Source organism: Xiphophorus hellerii, unplaced genomic scaffold (assembly GCF_003331165.1).
Source record: "Xiphophorus hellerii strain 12219 unplaced genomic scaffold, Xiphophorus_hellerii-4.1 PGA_scaffold_62__1_contigs__length_179941, whole genome shotgun sequence".
Taxonomy (NCBI): domain Eukaryota; kingdom Metazoa; phylum Chordata; class Actinopteri; order Cyprinodontiformes; family Poeciliidae; genus Xiphophorus; species Xiphophorus hellerii.
The window spans coordinates 57,354-76,950 of record NW_022587637.1 but is presented as its reverse complement, the minus strand read 5'-3'; the positions used below and the strand labels follow the sequence as shown (position 1 = coordinate 76,950).

Genomic DNA, 19,597 nt, shown 5'->3' with positions numbered 1-19,597 from the left:
TCAGACAAGCGTGGTTTAGACCTCACTACGACTTGTCAAGTGACTCTGATTAGATTGGGATCTTGAAAAACTGAAGACCTACCTGAGAAGTCCCATTGGGATATCATCATTTCTCTGTTGTTTTTGTTAAAGCCAATGGCTTTCTAGCAGGACCGAGGATGCCTTAGGTAGCGACTTGCGCCCAGGCTTTTCTTTATCCCGCTGCTAGATTTTTTTATTTTAGATGTTAAGGATACTAGCAGGACCGAGGATGCCTTAGGTAGCGACTTGCGCCGGGGCTTTTCTTTATCCCGCTGCTAGATTTTAGATGTTAAGGATACTAGCAGGACCGAGGATGCCTTAGGTAGCGACTTGCGCCGGGGCTTTTCTTTATCCCGCTGCTAGATTTTAGATGTTAAGGATTCTAGCAGGACCGAGGATGCCTTAGGTAGCGACTTGCGCCGGGGCTTTTCTTTATCCCGCTGCTAGATTTTTTTATGTTAGATGTTAAGGATTCTAGCAGGACAGGCAATGCTGACTTTTTTGCTGTTAATAAAATTAATGACTAAATGCTGGAGGAGGCTAATTTAAATTTATGACAAACAAGACCATATTGCTGAACAAAAAACACTAAAGGTAGTCGGACATGGCTGGTGTGTAAAAGATAAATCCTAAAAGGAATGAGACAATGATTAATACTAAATCTAAAACAATCTTGCTGGGTAAAAATCAAACCTCAAAACGATTAAGACAACGCGGCTCGGGACACTAGAATCAATACAATTGAGACATCACTGCTGCAAATTAAACTCTTTAAAATTTAAATAAAGTTTCTGACACTTCTAATTTTTAAGACATGAAAAAACACAAATGGAGACACAATATAATCGGTTATAATCTGTATTAACGGATTGAAACAGCAGTTTAAAAGTTATAACCATTCTGGTCTGGACATTATAAAATCCACACGAAATGACGCGAATTTACGTATGAAATAACAACGGCAGCGACAGTAAAAACAGAAGTTAATTCAAATGTTCAAAGATGTCAAGAGGAAGAGAGAAATAGGCAGGACCTTTGGATCCCGGATATGAACCGTTGATCCACGGATCAATCATTTGGTGGCTGGATTCCTAAACCTTCAAGTCCACATGTTAAAATGTCGTTGAGCAAAACATTTAAACTCGGTGATAATGGTTTTAAAGGTTGGTAATGCTGCTGGGTGTCAAACCTAAAATCTCTTAGGACCGAGAAGAGACAACGCTTTGCGGGACAAATTCATCTCTCTAAGGACGAAGACAACGCTTCTGTGGACAAATGAAATCTTTCAAGTAATGAGGAATTTTAATCTTTTAGGACTAATATGATGTCATGGTGGACAAATTAAAATGTAGAGGAATTAAAACAACACGCGGAGTACAAATTAAAATCTTTAAGGATAAAAGAAAAAGACAGAGATAAATATTTGGTTAAGGCTTGGTCCAGTGACTTGGACCACCATAGACATATTCTGAGGACCACCAGGAGCTGCAGTCACCTTTCAGGTTAAGGCAAAAGTAAGTATCAGTCCCAGACAGAGCAGCTGGCAGTGAGACTGCTTCTTCCAAGATTCTCTCTGTGCTTCTGTCTCTGTTTTCCTCTCTACTCTCCCATGTTTCAGGGTGTAGTAGCGGTGCTTCCCCACACGGTGCTCTCTAATATAGTAAATTGTTCTCACCTGTTCCTCCACTAATCCACTCTCCCAGTTCTACTTGTTCAGGTTTTAGCTGCTCATCGCTGGATTCTTTCATCGTTGTCCATGTGGTTCCTGCTTGTAAGTTTTTGCATTCAACAACACATAATACTGCTGGCCTCCTGTTGGCATTGGCGACCGTCAGCTTTAATAAATAAATATAGAAAGAAATTCACTATTAGTAGAAAGTGTTCCTCCATATAGAGTTAAAATTTACATTAAGTGAGGAAAGTTTGCCTGATAATATTTTGTATTAGAGACCAAATTAAAGCAGCAAGTCAATAAAAATTTGGAAAACAGAATTTATGATTGAGGGATTTAATTAAGAGCTTTTATCCAGAGGGAAAGTAGAGAACAGGATCGGAGGGAAGGAAATAGAGAGGATGTGGAGTAAAGATAAACTATTAATCTCATAAAACAAATAGTTTATGTGGCCATATTCATGTGTTACAACACAGAAAGATCCCAAAAAGAGAATAGACTTTAAAAAATACTGACACTAGTTTCTGATCCCAGGTCCAGACTGCTCAGATCTCTGATGTTCTGATCATCCCAGGTTGGATCTCCTGAGCCTGGAATCCTCCACCTTCAACACCACCAGTCAGGTGGAGGAAGATAAGAGAACCCAGTTGGTCGAAAAAAGTAAGAACATTTCTATCTACAAAACATAACGAAACATTTCAGATGGAGCTGCACAGAGTTGAGCTGAAAGTTAGAAACTGGTTCTGTTTGCTGTCTGTGATTATTTTCCTTTTTAACTCTTTTGTCTTTTCTTTTTTTTTCATTTCTCCGTCAACTCATGTCACATGACTTGAGTTGACCAACAATTAAAGCGAAGACCTGCTCCACCTGCTGTTCTACTGGTTGGAAGAGATTGTGGAAAAGGTGAGGACATGATGATGACTTGATCAGAAAGTCTCCTTCAGTCATCTGTTATTTAGACTGAATGTGTGTCTGATTATGTGTTGATTCTCCAGCATCAGCGAGACAAGACAAGACTGGACCAATCAGGAGAGAGAAGACACAGAGGACTGAGGAGACGCAGAAAATCCTGCTGGAAATCCAGAGAAGATGTTTCCTGATGCATCAGGGGGACAGCTGAGGACGGGACACAGCATAAAGAGACAGAGATCATGTGAAGCAGGTCCTTCAATAACAAACCAAGCATTGCCACAGAATCTTATGTTGAAAATTCACCTGTTTATGAGTCAGACACTGAATAATAAAGAATTTTAGAAACATTATAGCCAGCGCTGGTTTCTGATCCTGGATTCAGATTGTGCAGATCAATAATGTCTCTGATCATCCCAGGTTGGATCTCCTGAACCTGGAATCCTCCACCTTCAACACCACCAGTCAGGAGGAAGATAAGAGAACCCAGTGGACAACAAAAGTAAGAACATTTACTTTTACACAACCAAAAGTTTTCAATATGCATGAAGTATAGGTTGATGCTCAAATCTGATTCCTACTTTCTGCTGTACTTTCTCCTCACTGACCCTTTTGTCTTGTCTGATTTTTTTCATTGAGTCCTTTCATAACAGCAGAGCTTTGATGAGCTTTGTGCTGATGGAAGGAGGATCAGGAATAGAGCAGAGGACCTGCTGATCTACTGGTTCTAGTAGATTTTATAAATGGTGAGGTCATGATTATGACTTGATCAGAAAGTCTGATTCAGTCATCTGTTATTTCGACAGAAATTAAGGAATGCGTGTCTGATCATGTGTTGGTTCACTAGCATGACTGAGACAAGTCAACATCACTGGACCAATGAGGAGAGAGAAGACACAGAGGACTGAGGAGACGCAGGAAATCCTGCTGGGAATCCAGAGAAGTTTCCTGTTGCATCACGGGGACAGCTGAGGACGAGACGCAGAATAAAGAGACAGAGATCATGTGAAGTAGGTCCTTCAATAACAAACTAACATTTGCCAACTATGTTAATTTAGTTACTGTTTTGTTGCAGTTAAAACAAGCGAATGTAGGGTAAGAATCGACAGTAGCCAGCAGACAAATAATTATCCAGTTAGTGAATCTCCAGTTAGTGGATTTGCAATATTACCTGTGCTAAACAAGAAACAAGATTAGAGATATTAATGTTTATGTGTGACTGTTAAACATCAATTTAATATCATGCTCTTTTTAGCATCATTAAAGTGATGGTTATTCTGAATGTTTTCTAGATTCAAGGATGGCCTTTCAACCCTGGATGTCATTTATGCTTCGGAGCTTCATGCTTCTGTGTTCAGGCCCTTTATGTGCACAAGGGTGGAAAAGCTGACATCAGAAATGTTAGAGGAAATCTTTGAAGTTCAGCTCAGCGAAAAGGACAGCACCAGATGACAAGAAGAAACCAGACTGCTAGGATTCTCCTTGAGACAGACCAAACCTCGCTTTCCTGTTCAAACACTGTCAAGATACCAAAGCCCAAAACAAATGATCAATTCCAAAAAAACATGGACTTTGGGATAAAAACTCTTTGGACTTTATTAAGTTCAAATACAGAATCACAAAACATAAATGTGGATGTTGGCCTGTGAAGGCAGATGTTAACTTGTGAAACCTGCTCTGTTCAACTGTCACTACCAACTGTTATAACTATTGTTGAAAACTGTTGTAATGCTTCATTGTATTTACATGTAAATATTAGAAATGAACATTTTTATGTCATCAAAAATTGTTGCAATAAAAAGTGACATACTATTAACACATGGTTGATTTTTGTTTTTGTTTTATTTTGACAAATTATTTTTGAAAGCTGCCAAACAGGCAACAAATTAACCAGATGTTAATGAAATAAATAAGAAAAACAACAACAAAAAAACCTTGTTAGGTAGGTGGTACATGACATCCGGTTTACCAGTGAGACTGTTGAACAGGTCTGATGGTATTTGTAGTCCATCTTTCCTTTCATCAATGTCACATTGCAGCAAACCCATGAACACAAACCGCACTAGACACATCTGCTCATAACTGCCACTAAAGACGTGTCTTTGCTTCAGATCATCCAGAACTGGGACTAACAACAAAGCAAAATTATAACAAATGAAGGAAAATTTCAGCAGGAAAGACAGTCTAGAATGGCATCATTGGTTTCCATAAAATTGATACTTTCTTTCATTTGCTCTTCACCTTGTGCCAAGAACTGCACATTTTACCCACATGAAAAACAGAACACTTGAACTGTCCTGGATGTTGATCACAGAAGTCACAAAACATGGAACATGGCCACCTTAAAAAAAAAAAAAAAAAGATACAGTTGAAACAGATATTTATACACCAAGAGAAAGATACAAACATCTCTCTCTGTGTCTGTATAGACAGATTCACATCCATCTATATGCCTGGTACGGCATGACCTTAGGTCATCTCCTCGCTCGACCAGAGTCAGAGAGCGTTAGGGCGGTGGTCAAGACGAGATGAGAGGAGTAGAGCTTGTGAGTTTTAGGTCTGGTTCACACGGCACGATTTAAGGATTGTCGGACGATTTTCCAAACTTCTGTGACCACAGAGCCGATAAAAGTCCAACAGGTTCGATCGGTTCGTGTGTCCAGCCACACGGCAGGAGCAACACACCACCACACGAACCGATTCCAGTCACCAACATCCTGATTCAAGGAAAAAATCCAGTAAAACTCCCAACATATCATACATGAATTTAGAATAATCAAACACGGATGACGATGTAGAAGCAGCAGTGTTAGTTTGTGACCTCATTTTAAGGATAAAAGACATAACAAAAAGAAAAGGCGTTTGATAAAAGATGGCGGGAGCAGCCGCTCTATTTGCTGCACTATAACTTGGAGGTGAGTTATGTTTTTTTGTAGTTAACATTTTTAACTGAATAAACATAACCACATATAATAAACATATATAAAATGACCTTTACATATAGTAATAAACATTTCCACATATCACCTCCGATGTCGACCGGACTCTCAGTTGCCATGTCAACTGTTTTTGATTCCCCTCCGTTCTTACGTCATCGCGCTTTCTGATTGGCTACCTGTCACATTTAACTGCCTGCGTTCTCGCTCCCAGTCAGTGAAAACCCTACAGGCCGCTAAAATCAAGCCAAAACAATGTTGAATATGCCCGATTTTAGATCGGGCATATACTCTGCTTCACGGCAGAGAGAAGTTTTCCAATTTGAAGGACCGAAACTGACATAGTTAAAACTGAATAATAAAGACTAAAGACTACCTCTAAATTCTTCAAGTCTCACCTTGAACCAACTTGAAATAATTGTGTTTGAGACAATTATCTCAAACACACATCAAAACTGGCCTTGGAATGCAACACCAAGTTAAAATGAGGCGTCTAACGAAGGAATTTATTGATATTTATGGACTACTTCTTAAAAGTTGGCCGTGTTGCAGAAAGTCCAACAATTGCTATTATTGCTTAATTGCTATCAAGTAACTGTTACTTAATAGTAACTGTTACTTAATAGCAACAATTGCTTAATAGCAAAACTTACTGAAATTAAGTATGCAATTTATTTATTTTTATATATGTCAAATCTAATCCTCAGATAAAATTCTTCAATCAGAAGTTGCTGTAAACGACGTTTTCAGTGCTGAGTTAGTCAAATCAAAAGTTTCTGTACATTCCAGGTTTTCAGACTGCTTGATTTTTTTTTTAAACAGACAGCAGCAAAGTCATTGCTATAATAATCTATCATAATGAAAAAAAAACTGACCCAAAAAAATCTTTTTTGACAAGAAACAGTTTTTTTCTGTCAATTCGATATTTGAAGCAACAAGCTGCCGATAGTAACATTCATGCAGTAAATCAGAGATACATGCAAAGACTGATTAGGACGCAAAATAACAACAAAACAGTGACTAATCAAGAAGCAGATTATCATAAAAAAAACAACCCTGTTAACTGTATGCATCATTGCTTTGTTAATACACTGTCTGGCAGCAGTGCTGTGCCTTTTCATTTTCAATAAATCATTTCTAATTGCAATACGATTTCATCAAGCAGAGCTGCATCTGTAATGGGTTGAGTCTGTTTGATAACACAAAGCAGAAACATTTTTTCCACAAGTGTATGTAAAACAAAAATCACAACAAAAAAACTGTAGCATGAACAAGACTGCCATGAAGAGTAGAGTGGTCTGTAAATGTTAAACTCTTTAAATTCAGATTGAAATAGATTTCTGCTACATGTGTGAGTCACTCAACCCGATTGGATCCAGTACAATTAATTAGGAAAATTAAATCAAGATAATTAGACACTTGTCTTGCTCTCATTCGTTGTGCTGTTAAGCTCAAAAATAATTTCATTCAACTAAGAAATGTTAAGTCTGACAGGGAATAAGATACGTATTGCTCAAAAGGCAGTAAAACAATGTAAAACGGTGATAGGTTCTGAAAAAATGTATTTTTTCTTAATAATCAATAGTCAAAGAAATCTTTATTGCCATTTCAGCAATCAAACATATTTGAGTGTTTTTGATCATTTATCTTTGGTGATAAGCTTCAGGTCTTTGAGGATGTTTTTGCTGTTATCCTACTCTTTAGAATCTAATATCTACTAGTTAGCTGAGATTTGATAAAAATTCAAAATCTGACAAGTACTTAAATAATTTCGGGGTTAATTATCTGAAAAAATATATGATTACATTACCTCAGAAAGAGCATGTCCAGGTTTCAAAACCTAAAATACATAGAGCAACATTTTTTCAACTTTTACTTTATTTACTAGCTGTGTCACAATAGTTTTAACTAGAAAATTTCGGAAGAAATTTAGCCGGGGCCTGCCAAGGCGTGCCCGTCGGTTTGGGCCCGGCGTTGTCACGCTACAAATTGGCATCGATGCTAAAGAACGCTGCAACGTAATCAATAGCATGCTGAGAATCACAAGAACGTTAAGTAAGGTGGACGTGCACCATTCAGTATGATTTAAAATGTTGTCAAGGCTTTTATTTTGGAAGTTTTGTTAAACTTCATTTCAAAGGGCCAAACTAATCCCATGCGTAATAGTCCTTGGGTTAAAATAGTCATATAATGCTCAAAACACAAGTAGTTGATGTAAAAATATTCAAGGCTTTTATTTTGAAATTTTCAGTATGCTTCATTTCAAAGGGCCAAACTAATACCATGTGTAACAGTGCTTTGGATGAAAAAGTCAAATAAAGCCAAAAAGAGCAATTACATCATGTAAAAATATTCAAGGCTTTTATTTTGAAATTTGCAGGATGCTTCATTTCAAAGGGCCAAACTAATACCATGTGTAACAGTGCTTTGGATGAAAAAGTCAAATAAAGATAAAAAGAGCAATTACGTCATGTAAAAATATTCAAGGCTTTTATTTTGAAATTTTCAGTATACTTCATTTTAAAGTTCCGAACTAATACCATGTGTAACAGTGCTTTGGATGAAAAAGTCAAATAAAGCCAAAAAGAGCAATTACATGATGTAAAAATATTCAAGGCTTTTATTTTGGAATTTTTGTTAAACTTCATTTCAAAGGGCCAACCTAATCCCATGAATAACAGTCATTGGATAAAATCAGTTATATAATGCTCAAAACACAAGTAGTTGATGTAAAAATATTCAAGGCTTTTATTTTGGAATTTTTGTTAAACTTCATTTCAAAGGGCCAAACTAATCCCATGTATAACAGTCATTGGGTTAAATCAGTTATATATTGCCCAACAGAGCAAATATCTGATTTAAAAATATTCAAGGCTTTTATTTTGAAATTATTATTATGCTTAATTTTAAAGTTCCAAACTAATCCCATGTGTAACAGTTACTGAGTTATAGCCCATAGCAGCAAGTAGTTCTAAAGGCCAGTTCAGTCCTGATCTGTTTCAACTGAGGGTTCCACTATAGATAGAACTACAGTAATGCGTATTTGTAGTCCTAACCAGCAGCCAATAGCCTCTTGAGTTCCGTTGCTATGTTAAATAAGTTTCTCACCAAGGTGTGAACTGTTAGTGAAAGAGCCTGAGACAGCCTAGAAAATCCTGTCGCATGACTTTGCTCTGAAGCACCGTGACAGAAAACCGTAAGGTCTAGATAAATTTCGAAAACATTTCACCGGAGCAGACATGCGTATCAATGTCAGGACCGATTTTGATACCAATCGTGCGATATTTGTGGGCGTGATGGCGATTTCAAAATTATTTTGGGCTCAAAAAATCTCTTCATTTCTCACTCTAGCCGAGATCTAAAGGGCTTGGCTCTCACTCTAATTTTCGGAAAAATGAGAAACTTTGGGTCGCTTAGAGACAAATTGTGGACAAACCGTAACTGGTATCGACGAGCCGTCTTCACTTTCGAAGAGATCACAGACGTATCTACAAAATGAAATTTGAATGGCATTTCTACGTGAATTCGTGACGACACAGAAAATCCTCAAAAATAGGGTATTTCTAGGATTTTTCCCATTGACTTATAATGGGGTTTTTTTCGTAGTTTTTTGCGAATTATGTCGCCACGTTAAGCCCAAATCCCACCAAAAGTAGTAGCTCCAATGGCGTGAATTTTCTGCACGTTTTGATACCTCATTTGTAGGTGTGCACCCAGCGGTATGAGCCGCATTAACGGTTACGCATGAAAAATAAAGAATTGGGAGAATAGCAATAGGTTCCTGCCATTGCTTTGCATGGCAGGCCCCAATTAATTTCAGTGTCCAAAATAGAGAATTATGTATGTAAAAGTGAGAAGAAAATAACTTGGCACAAAACAGCTGAAAATGTAGCCAAACGCTGCAGTACACAATGGCCAAGCTATACAAAGGTAAGAACAGCAAGGCTCAGCTTCCAGTTCAATTCATAAGGTGAAACTTTGTTGTTTTGAAATATGAATACAGAACAAATGTCTGAGAGTTTGGGAACCTAACAAACTGGCACCGTGCCCATTAATTTAAAAGGGCTCACAGTCTTGACTGCATGTCATCACATTGGGGAAAGAGCACTTGTAATAAATACTACTCACAAGACAAAAAAAATTGTCAAATTTCTGCTTTAACTAGCTGCAAAAAAGTTATTCTGGACTGAGTTTATTTGTATTTTCTTTCTATTATTATTTTACTGTTTAGCTTCAGTAAGTTCAGTAGCACAAAAACAAAACTTATTTTAGTCAGCAGTTAAGAATGAAAGTCAACATTTTGTTGATAATGTGATTTTGTCAAAAATATTGCCTTTTAAAAAGTGATCAGCATAGAACTGACTGGATATTTGATTTGACTCAGTCAGTTAGTAAAGGGTAAGTAGATATGGACAATAGATTATGCAACAATGAAACCATTTGAAAACAGTTCATGTTTTTAATTCAATCTGGAGAGACTCAGACGGAGATGAGAAGACAATTAGAAGAGTTTATTGACAAACAGAATTTAAAGTCTTTGGCGCTCGGGCCCCGGCTGGGGATAACGGTTATCGCAGCGTTAGCGATAGGCTTCAGATGAGCATCCCCGATGCTGTTAGGAACGTCATCCCCCGGGGCCCGGCACTGGTGGTGGAGGTTGAAGAAGGGTGCGGGCCTCAGGACCGGGCGAATGGAGGAGAAGGGGTGGTGGTGGGTTGAGCTCGGCTGGAGAGCGAAGGACACCATGGATGAAGGTCCTTATCAGCTGGGACTTGGTCGGTGATTGGACGTGACGTGGCTTGGTCCGGCGTTGATAGGTCGACGATTGTGGGCAGGTCGCTTCAATTAACGGGTCCCGGTGGGGATAAAAGAGTCTTCCAGTTTGAATTTGCGCCTAGGCTTCATTTCAATCTGGAGAGACTCAGACGGAGATGAGAAGACAATTAGAAGAGTTTATTGACAAACAGAATTTAAAGTCTTTGGCGCTCGGGCCCCGGCTGGGGATAACGGTTATCGCAGCGTTAGCGATAGGCTTCAGATGAGCATCCCCGATGCTGTTAGGAACGTCATCCCCCAAAAAGAGGCCGAGGCCGGGGCCGAGGCCGTGAATATAAGGCAGAAAGTAAAAGGGGGAAAGAAGTTGCGCTGACTTTGGCTACCGAGTTAATAACGTAAAGGACGTGACATGACAGTTAAAGGAGAGGGAGAGTAGGACGGGAAGTGAAGACCAGCTGGGAATGCTGCAGGGCAAGAGGCGGTAGAATACACAAAACACAGGGCATAGGGACGTGGTGTGAGAGCCGGCTGGGGATACGGCAGGACAAGGGAGGAAGGGATGTTGGGAGGTGACGGCCGGCTGAGGACACAGCGGGGCATGGGGTAGCAGAACGCAGGGCATTGGGATGCTGGAGGATGAGCCGGCTGGAAATGCTGCGGGACTAGTGGGATGGACGTGGGCTGGCGATAGTTGGCAGAGGACACGGCAGGGCATGATGATAGGAAAGCCGGCGGGGAATGCGTGGGGTGAGAATGAAGGGATAGAAGCAGGGCTTAGAAGAGGGGATGCTGGTTTAAAAAACGCCAGCATTAACTAAAGAGGGTTGTAGGATGAGGGGAGCAGGGCATAAGACAGGGGATGCTGGTTGAAAAACGCCAGCATTAACTAAAGGAGGGTGTAGGATGAGGGGAGCAGGGCATAAGACAGGGGATGCTGGTTGAAAAACGCCAGCATTAACTAAAGGAGGGTGTAGGATGAGGGGAGCAGGGCATAAGACAGGGGATGCTGGTTGAAAAACGCCAGCATTAACTAAAGGAGGGTGTAGGATGAGGGGAGCAGGGCATAAGACAGGGGATGCTGGTTGAAAAACGCCAGCATTAACTAAAGAGGGGTGTAGGATGAGGGGAGCAGGGCATAAGACAGGGGATGCTGGTTGAAAAACGCCAGCATTAACTAAAGAGGGGTGTAGGATAGAGGGAGCAGGGCATATGATGGGGGGATGCTGGTTAAAAAACGCCAGCATTAACTAAAGCAGGGTATAGGATAGAGGGAGCAGGGCTTAAGATAAAGGGACGCATTGAATAGAGGAGATGGAGCGGGGAAAAGGATACGGGGCAGCTGGCTAGAAAAAGAAGCCAGCTGGTAGCGGCAGGGCTTAGGAGGTAACGAAGACATGGAAGGGACCAGCAGAGGAAGGAACAGGACAAGGGATGAGGGGCAGCTGGTTAGAAAAAGAAGCAAGCTGGAAGCGCAGCGAGGCATTAGAGGAGAGAGGCAGATGGCTGAAGGACAGCTGGGAATGGTTCGAGGCATAGGGAGAAGTGCCGCTGGGAGATGAGTGATCACTATGGGTGAGCGGGGACACAGCGGGGCAAGAGAAGGTGGAATGCTGATGGGTGAAGGCCAGTAGAGGTGAAATAATGATACTATGGAGTGATATTACTGATAGAGAATGAGATCCCCCCAAAAAGAGCTGAGGCCGGAGGCCGAAGCTCAGAATTAGAGGCAGGAGGAGCTAGGCTAACTAGGGGCTTACGGGCTATGTCTCGAGGAGTAATTAGAAGATGATTGCAGAGATAGAGGTAAGAGACGAGAAGATGGTAGATGAAGGTGAACAAAGGTAAAGTGGATGCTATGAAAAAATATGTTAGCTGGTGGAAGGAAGCTAGCTGTGAGATAGCAAAAGAGGATGGGAGAATGAATAGACTAGAGTGAGAAAATAACTGCCTGCTACTGAAGGTGGGATGCTGATGCTAGGATCAGACTCAGAGGGTGACGTTAGAGGAAACGAGCGAAAGACAAGATCATTCTAGAATGAACCTGAAAATAAAAGTGTGAAGGACGATGAGGGGAAGGACATGCATCACGTTTGCTGCATAAGAGTGTGCACTTTTGCCTGAGGTTGACCAACCACCACCAGTGGATCGTGCAGTGCTCGTCTGGCACTGAGGGAAGCTGCGAACACGGAGGAGAGATACTCATTACGTGAAAAGAATACTGAAGATGAACTGGGGATTTTTATATATATATGCCCATATATAAATTATGTAAAATTTTTTGCACTTATTGGAATAAAGAACAACGACTCGCCAGATCTAGATCATCATCCATGTGTTTATCTTCAGTTACATTGGTTACTGCCACGCGACTTCGCGGGTCTTTCCGACAAATCAATCGAACGCTGCAGCTGATCAGAAATGCTACTGATCGCGTTCTCGCTAAAAACCAGGAAGATGGAGCACGAAACGCCAGTTTTAAGATCCCGACGCTGGCTCCCTGTTGCCCAAAGAATTGACTTTGAAATACCGTTGTTAGTTAGCAAATCACTGAACGACTTGGCACCACGAAACAATGAGGATCTGCCGTAAAGCATCAACCTCCCAGGCTCATGAGGTCTTTCGGTTTGAGCCGCTCTACGACCCCGGGACCAGGCCAGAAAGAGAAGGAGCATTCAGCATCTAAACCCCGCGGATTGGAGCAACTCCCGGGAGACCTTAAAACAGCTGAAACACGACTTTGATTAATCTCGACTAAAACCCGCCTGTTTAGAATGTATTGGAAACATGCTCAATTACAAAGTTAATGATGGAACTTGACTTGATATCATATTTTGTTTGTTGCTTCCCTATGCATGACTTTGGTTCTTGAGCTGTTATGATATAAAAGCACTTGCGCTGAAGACACCTTGCTGCTAAAAGCTTTGTTGAGTGAGATCTTTAAATACTACAGCAGCCACAAGCATCCGGTAAGGGATGAGAGGAGAGATTTCTGGTTCGAAATTTATTAAATAGAGCTGAGAGTGGTCTACGAGAAATACAGAAGATGAGACAAATGAAGCTATTATTTTCACTCGCTATGGAGTTAATTTTATTTATTTTTTGTACCAGCAGATGGCAGCGAGACGACAAATAAACCGCAAAAACGTTATCGTGATGATAACTCTTTAGATTGTCATACCTGAATTTAAGTTGCTCGGATATACGAATCCTGCTTGAACGCGGAGAAAACTTACTTTTATTCGTTGACCCGCTCCCGGTCTCTTGAACAAACAGCTCTGAACGGCCTCTAACGATTACTTCATAACGCTGAACGTGAGCTCTTACAACAACGGCTGATGCAGCTTGAGAGTACAAGGAACCAATCAAGGTAAATGTGAATCGGACGGTTTCCTGAGCTCTTAAAGCGCAGTTATGTTAATCCATTTACGACATGCTATACGATAGGAATTTGATTGATTGATTTGGCTGGCTAGTTGAAAAGTGCCGTGCGACTACCTGACTTGGACCCAGGCGATGATGAGGGGGTTTGGTTCCTTTATAAAAAGCCGTGGCTTCAGGGCGGCTTGTAAGTGCTGATGGCCGTGTTAACGAATCCGTAAGGGAAACCGGAGGGTGCTTTATGATGATTAGTTCAGAAGCGAGATGGAACGAACGCATCTGAGCCTGGAACCTGAGTGAGCTAGAGAACAAGCTGAGTGAACCAGGAAGTGGCAGGATAATCTGAGAAAAAATGGTATGCAGATTTCAGATGAGAGATGAAGCGTAAAAGCACTGGACGGGACATGAGCTTGAAATATGAGAAAATGGGACAGCTTGCTTATTAGCGGAGAACCGCCCTGGCTCAGGATAAAATTTAACGGGTAGGGCGAAATGAATCTACGAGGCTGAACATGTACCACAACATCGGTAGCCTGCAGGCTACTTGTCAACGAGCTTAAGGTATTACTAGAGTCGACTTTCAGCTATCTGTATTACTAGAGTCGACTTTCAGCTATCTGTATTACTAGAGTCGACTTTCAGCTATCTGTATTACTAGAGTCGACTTTCAGCTAACTGAATTACTAGAGTCACCTTTTAGTTAACTGAATTACTAGAGTCACCTTTTAGTTAACTGAATTACTAGAGTCACCTTTTAGCTAACTGAATTACTAGAGTCACCTTTTAGTTAACTGAATTACTAGAGTCACCTTTTAGCTAACTGAATTACTAGAGTCACCTTTTAGCTAACTGAATTACTAGAGTCACCTTTTAGCTAACTGAATTACTAGAGTCACCTTTTAGCTAACTGAATTGCTAGTCATGTTTCGGCCATCTGTAGTACTAGAGTCGCCTTTTAGCTAACTGAAGTGCTAGAGTCGCCTTTTAGCTATCTGTATTTATGAGAGTGAACTTTTAGCTATGATTGCCTGTATCAAACGGCCCTATTCGCCTCAGTCGGTTGGTTTGGGGAAACATTTGCACGGTTCTTTGCGTTTGCTGATTGTTGCCGAGGTTCTAACGCGCCTGCGCTCTCCTTCGCTGCCCTCTGGGTAACCCAGCGCGAGCGTCTCAGCACTCATGATGCGTTTAAAGGCGGCTTGGAGAAAAAGGCCACGACATGAAAACATCAGATAAGCAGTTTTAACTGCGAAAAAGAGCGAGAACACATGCATGGGAAGTACGGAAGCCCCCAATGTAACTAATTGATGTAAGAATGATGAAGTTTGGAACGCAGCCTGAAAGGCGCATGCGAGTAGGGCCTGCGAGTTCAGGAAGGGGATAAACTAATAAAGTTCCTACGTTTTGTCGCGTTGTAAAGAGTGAATGAGGCACGTGAAGGCTACATCTTACCCCCGAAGCCCGAGGCGGGCGTGGCGTGGGAAGTCCGATGGGAGGTGCTGACGGGCGGGCTGACAGCGGCCATGCGGATTTGAGCCAAAGCGGGGAACCAGTGGGAAGGCGGTGCGATGAACGCTGGCGGTGGAAAGGAAGATGGTGGACGATGAGCTGGGAGGAAACGGCAGCGTAGATCGAAGCAGCGAGACGTTGCGGCCCGGCCGGGGCGGAGAAAGGCTGCCAGGGGATGAATGCAACGTAGACGGTGGGATTATGTGTCCACTTGCCAGAGACAGATCGTGAAGCGGGTGGCATAGGAGCGAGGGCCGGTAGATCCCAGATCGGCGAGAGAAGCTGTCTGGAATGAATGAGGCCTGGACCGTAAGGAACTCTTCTTCCATCTGAGGAGCGTCTGAAGGAAAAGAAGGCGCCGAGCCCGCGGCTAAGCGGCTTTTGTGACTGACATTAGAGGTGGAAGGACGAGCAATGACGACGAAAAGGATCTGGTGAGATGGCTGACTGAGAGCTGAGGCGTGCAGCTGAACAGGTTGAGCTCGGCTGGAGAGCGAAGGACACCATGGATGAAGGTCCTTATCAGCTGGGACTTGGTCGGTGATTGGACGTGACGTGGCTTGGTCCGGCGTTGATAGGTCGACGATTGTGGGCAGGTCGCTTCAATTAACGGGTCCCGGTGGGGATAAAAGAGTCTTCCAGTTTGAATTTGCGCCTAGGCTTCATTACATAAACCGTATTAAACTGTTTGAACTGTCTGCCTACATTTGCCAATAAAAATGTTTAAATTACCAGACATGATTTAAAGACAATCCTCTATAGAATCCCCTTGTTAAGTGACTCATTACCAGTCACTTATATCTAATTAAAAGCAGAAAAACTTTTTAAAAATCTTTGATTACGGTCACCTTTATTATTCCCGCAAAAACCTGGTATATTAAAAGGTTTATGTGGAGAGTTTTTCACCAACTGTTGCTGCAATTTGCATTAAAGAGGATTCCAGGTTTCCTGCTTTTGGATGGAGATTGGGCTTTATTCAGAACGTCCAGGAGATGATGGACTCTTCCGATCAACCAAAATTGAGCCCAAGACCCACGGTTGGTTGTTGTGTTCTGTGTCAGGCTTCTCTGTCATTTTTTAGTTTTGGGGGGCGTACACTGTTGATGACATGTTATAAAATGTCCAGGGGTATTTTGATGTGAAAACGTTTTTCATCCAACTGCAGTGGTTCATTTATTTCATCTCTAAAAAATGTCTGATAATCCTGTAAATGTGTATGCAAATGTATTTTGACAACTTCATAACCTCAGTGCAGTCAAAGCTTTGCATACCATCTGTGATATCTGGCACCCAAATTCAAGGGGAACAGATGCCAGGTTTGAAACCCTGGCAGTAGATGAATGTTAGAAGAATCAGTTTCACAGCAGAAAACTCCACAGTAACAGCATACACACTTCACCTGTAAGTAGCTTGAATATTTCAGTTTGTTCGGGCTATATATGAAAAATATTATTAATAAAGTTTCTTAAATTAAATAAAAACCAATTAATATATTCACTAAAAACTTTGCTAGTTGTTTGAGAAGGCACAACATGTGATCTCGAGTAGGAAAACAGAGGAAAGTATTGACCATGGAGACCTGGAGAGATCCAGACCCAGCGCCAAAAAGATTCATGGCTTATTTTGGTGGGGCCCAGTAGTAAGACTTTTTTTTAAAGGGCCAGTATTACATATTTTTCAGGCACATAGTGTCACTTCATAGCACAATCAAGCAACTGGCTTACCTTCACTTATAACAATTCTGTATCAAATATGCATTAAAAAAAAATTTACTTTGCAATTTAACGCCATAGAATTGCGCCACCATCTTTAAAAACTCCTGCTCTTTCTGAAACTCCGCCTTCAGGAAGTCATCACAACATGGCTCCTCTATTAACCCTTTAGCAACATTTTTACCAGCGTTTTGCCGAGAAGTAGCTCCTACAATGAGCTCAGCCGATGCACAGCTCCACCAGATGTTTGCTAATTGCTGCTGGCTAGTCTGAAGGAGCTGAGTGGAGGAGTGGTGTGGGAGGGCTGCTCTGTGAAGCGGAAACTCGGAAGATTGGAATCTGCAACTCTGAGCAGGAGCTGCACCTCATTCTCCAGTAATTCAGTATAGGAAGATTATCCACTGGCCTTTTATACTGGATATATGCTTTTCACCATCCAAGACAATCAGTACAATATACTCACTTGTTCAGACAGCAAAACAGGGAATTCAAAAAATTTTTATTTAAATTTTTTTTTTGGAAACTTACCAAAGAGACACTCAATTCATCCATGGTGTCATAGTTTATAATGCCTGTGGGAGCGTTCATTTTCTAAGGATCACTGATATCTTGTTGAATTCAGATACTGAACAGAGGGAAACAATCTATTCACTTCCATGTATTATTAAAATGAAGCAAGAACAAGACTGTATCTACTATTTTTGATCTTGTAAAGGAAGCAGATAAAAAAAATGGATTTGGACAGTCAGCTTGCCAACTTAATGTTTGCTGTCAAGTGCAAGTTGCGTAAAATGAAAAAGCAACATTTATTCATCTGAACTGTTTTTCACTTGCCCAAGATTAGGTCCCTGAGGTATGGCCTCCTCCAAGTGGGGTGAACCTGGAACACCTCCAAAAGGGAGGAGCATAGGAGCTGAAGGACTAGTGGTCTACTGTGACCTCCACCCAGGTGAACAAGGTCTTCTTCCAGCCCCCTGGACAAGGGAAACAATTCAGCCAAGATCTTTAATCAGCGATGATCCATTTCTTCTGACAGGCAGTGTGGGCTGGAACATAGATGGATTGGTTGGGAAAAAAAAGGAGAGTTTTGCTTTTTGCTGCTCAGACTTTTGCTTTCATCCTGACAGACTGGATAGGCACCTGCATTAGTCCCCAATCTGTTCTGAATTTCTTAATGGATGAAATGGGAGTCCCCTGTGCTGCATTATTAAAGACTTGAAAATCGGAAGTCTGCCAACTCCTGGAACATCACAACATTCAAGGTTGTCTTGGTTATCCATTCTTTGTATAGCTTTTCATCCACACTACAGTAACCTTATCTAAAATAGTTTATTATATCATAAAGTCGCTTTGATGTTGTATAATGCTTGTGATATACTGAGTTGGATTTATGATGCCATCAATTACAACATCCTCTAAGGGAATTAGAGTAAATGTATTTTTATGTTGGTCCATTTCAATCTGGATAGACTCACACAGAGAAAAATAGCAGTTAGAAGATTTATTAAGTTCTTTGGCGCTCGAACCCGGCAGAAGACCAGTGAGCTGAGGATCACCAAGGGCAGGTGATCAGATCGGGCGAAGCTCAGGGTAGTCTTCCCCCCGGGTCCGAATACTGGTGGTGGAGCGGAGCCTAGAGATGAAGGAGTGCAGAGGGAGCCAGGACGATGTCCGTCGGGATGAAGGTGGAGATGGGGAGGAGGTGGGTCGAAGCGCGGCTGATGAGCAGGTAGACCCAAGGTAGCTTGTCCTATTGAAGGGATCCGTGAACGACGATTGGCTGGAGTGGCACGGCGCACCAGTCCTGATTGGCTGCGGCGGGGGCGTGGTGAGTGGATGATGTGGATAAGCTGTGTGTTGTCTCCCAGCTTGAATTTTCGCCTAGGCTCCATTCCAGAGTAGGACCAACATGGAAGAAGCAATAAAAATGGTTGCCAAGGTTTTGGTTTTTAGCTTTTTGACTCCCAGAGAGCTAAGAGCTGAAACCTTGACATCTCCACACATGAGCAATGGACTTTTAAAAACATCAGAAGAAGTTGAGAAGTAGGGGACAAAAAAGAGAGATGCCTAAAATCCATCTGCATCAGGCAGAAGTAATTTCTTAAAAAAAAAAAAAAGAGTCATATTTTTTGACATGTCTAAACATGTAGAGGCACCGTAGTTATGTGCTCTGTACAACATGGAATTTTGCTCTGTATTCAACAAGTCATCATAACAAAACCCAATTGAACAGTAAAGTATCTCCAGCGATGACTTTTGATAGCAAAAATACCTGATCAGGCTTGTCAAATTAATATTACCTTTCGAAAATAACCCTTTAGCAGGTATTAAATATAATTAAATATATATATTTAATACCTGCGTATATATATGTAACTAACTTAGATATATATGTAAGTTAGTTATTCTTTTTCCCTCATCTTTGTTTTTTTATTTAGGTCAGCCTTTCCTTTGCTGTTTATTGTTTTCTGTTTTACTCTTGTGGATCATCTCTATGTCTAGTTTATTCTTTGCGGTTAGAATTGCGTTTTTACTAATTATTATTGAAAAAAATTGTTTTGCATTTGCTCTGTATTATGACTGTGTCCAGCTTGACTTTAAATAATTGAGCCATGTTTCCGTTAGTAAAATTACAACATGGCTCAATTCAGTTAATTGATCCATGTTTTAATTATTTACATTAA

The 19,597-nt window shown here is 41.2% G+C and overlaps 1 long non-coding RNA gene across 1 annotated transcript; it reads left to right on the top strand.

The window, feature by feature from the left end:
* Positions 1–3,066: 3,066 nt before the first annotated feature.
* Positions 3,067–4,963, top strand: LOC116716521 (uncharacterized). Its single transcript, XR_004338530.1, has 4 exons — positions 3,067–3,104; positions 3,242–3,348; positions 3,450–3,612; positions 3,895–4,963. It is a non-coding gene; the product is annotated as an uncharacterized LOC116716521 (long non-coding RNA).
* Positions 4,964–19,597: the final 14,634 nt, after the last annotated feature.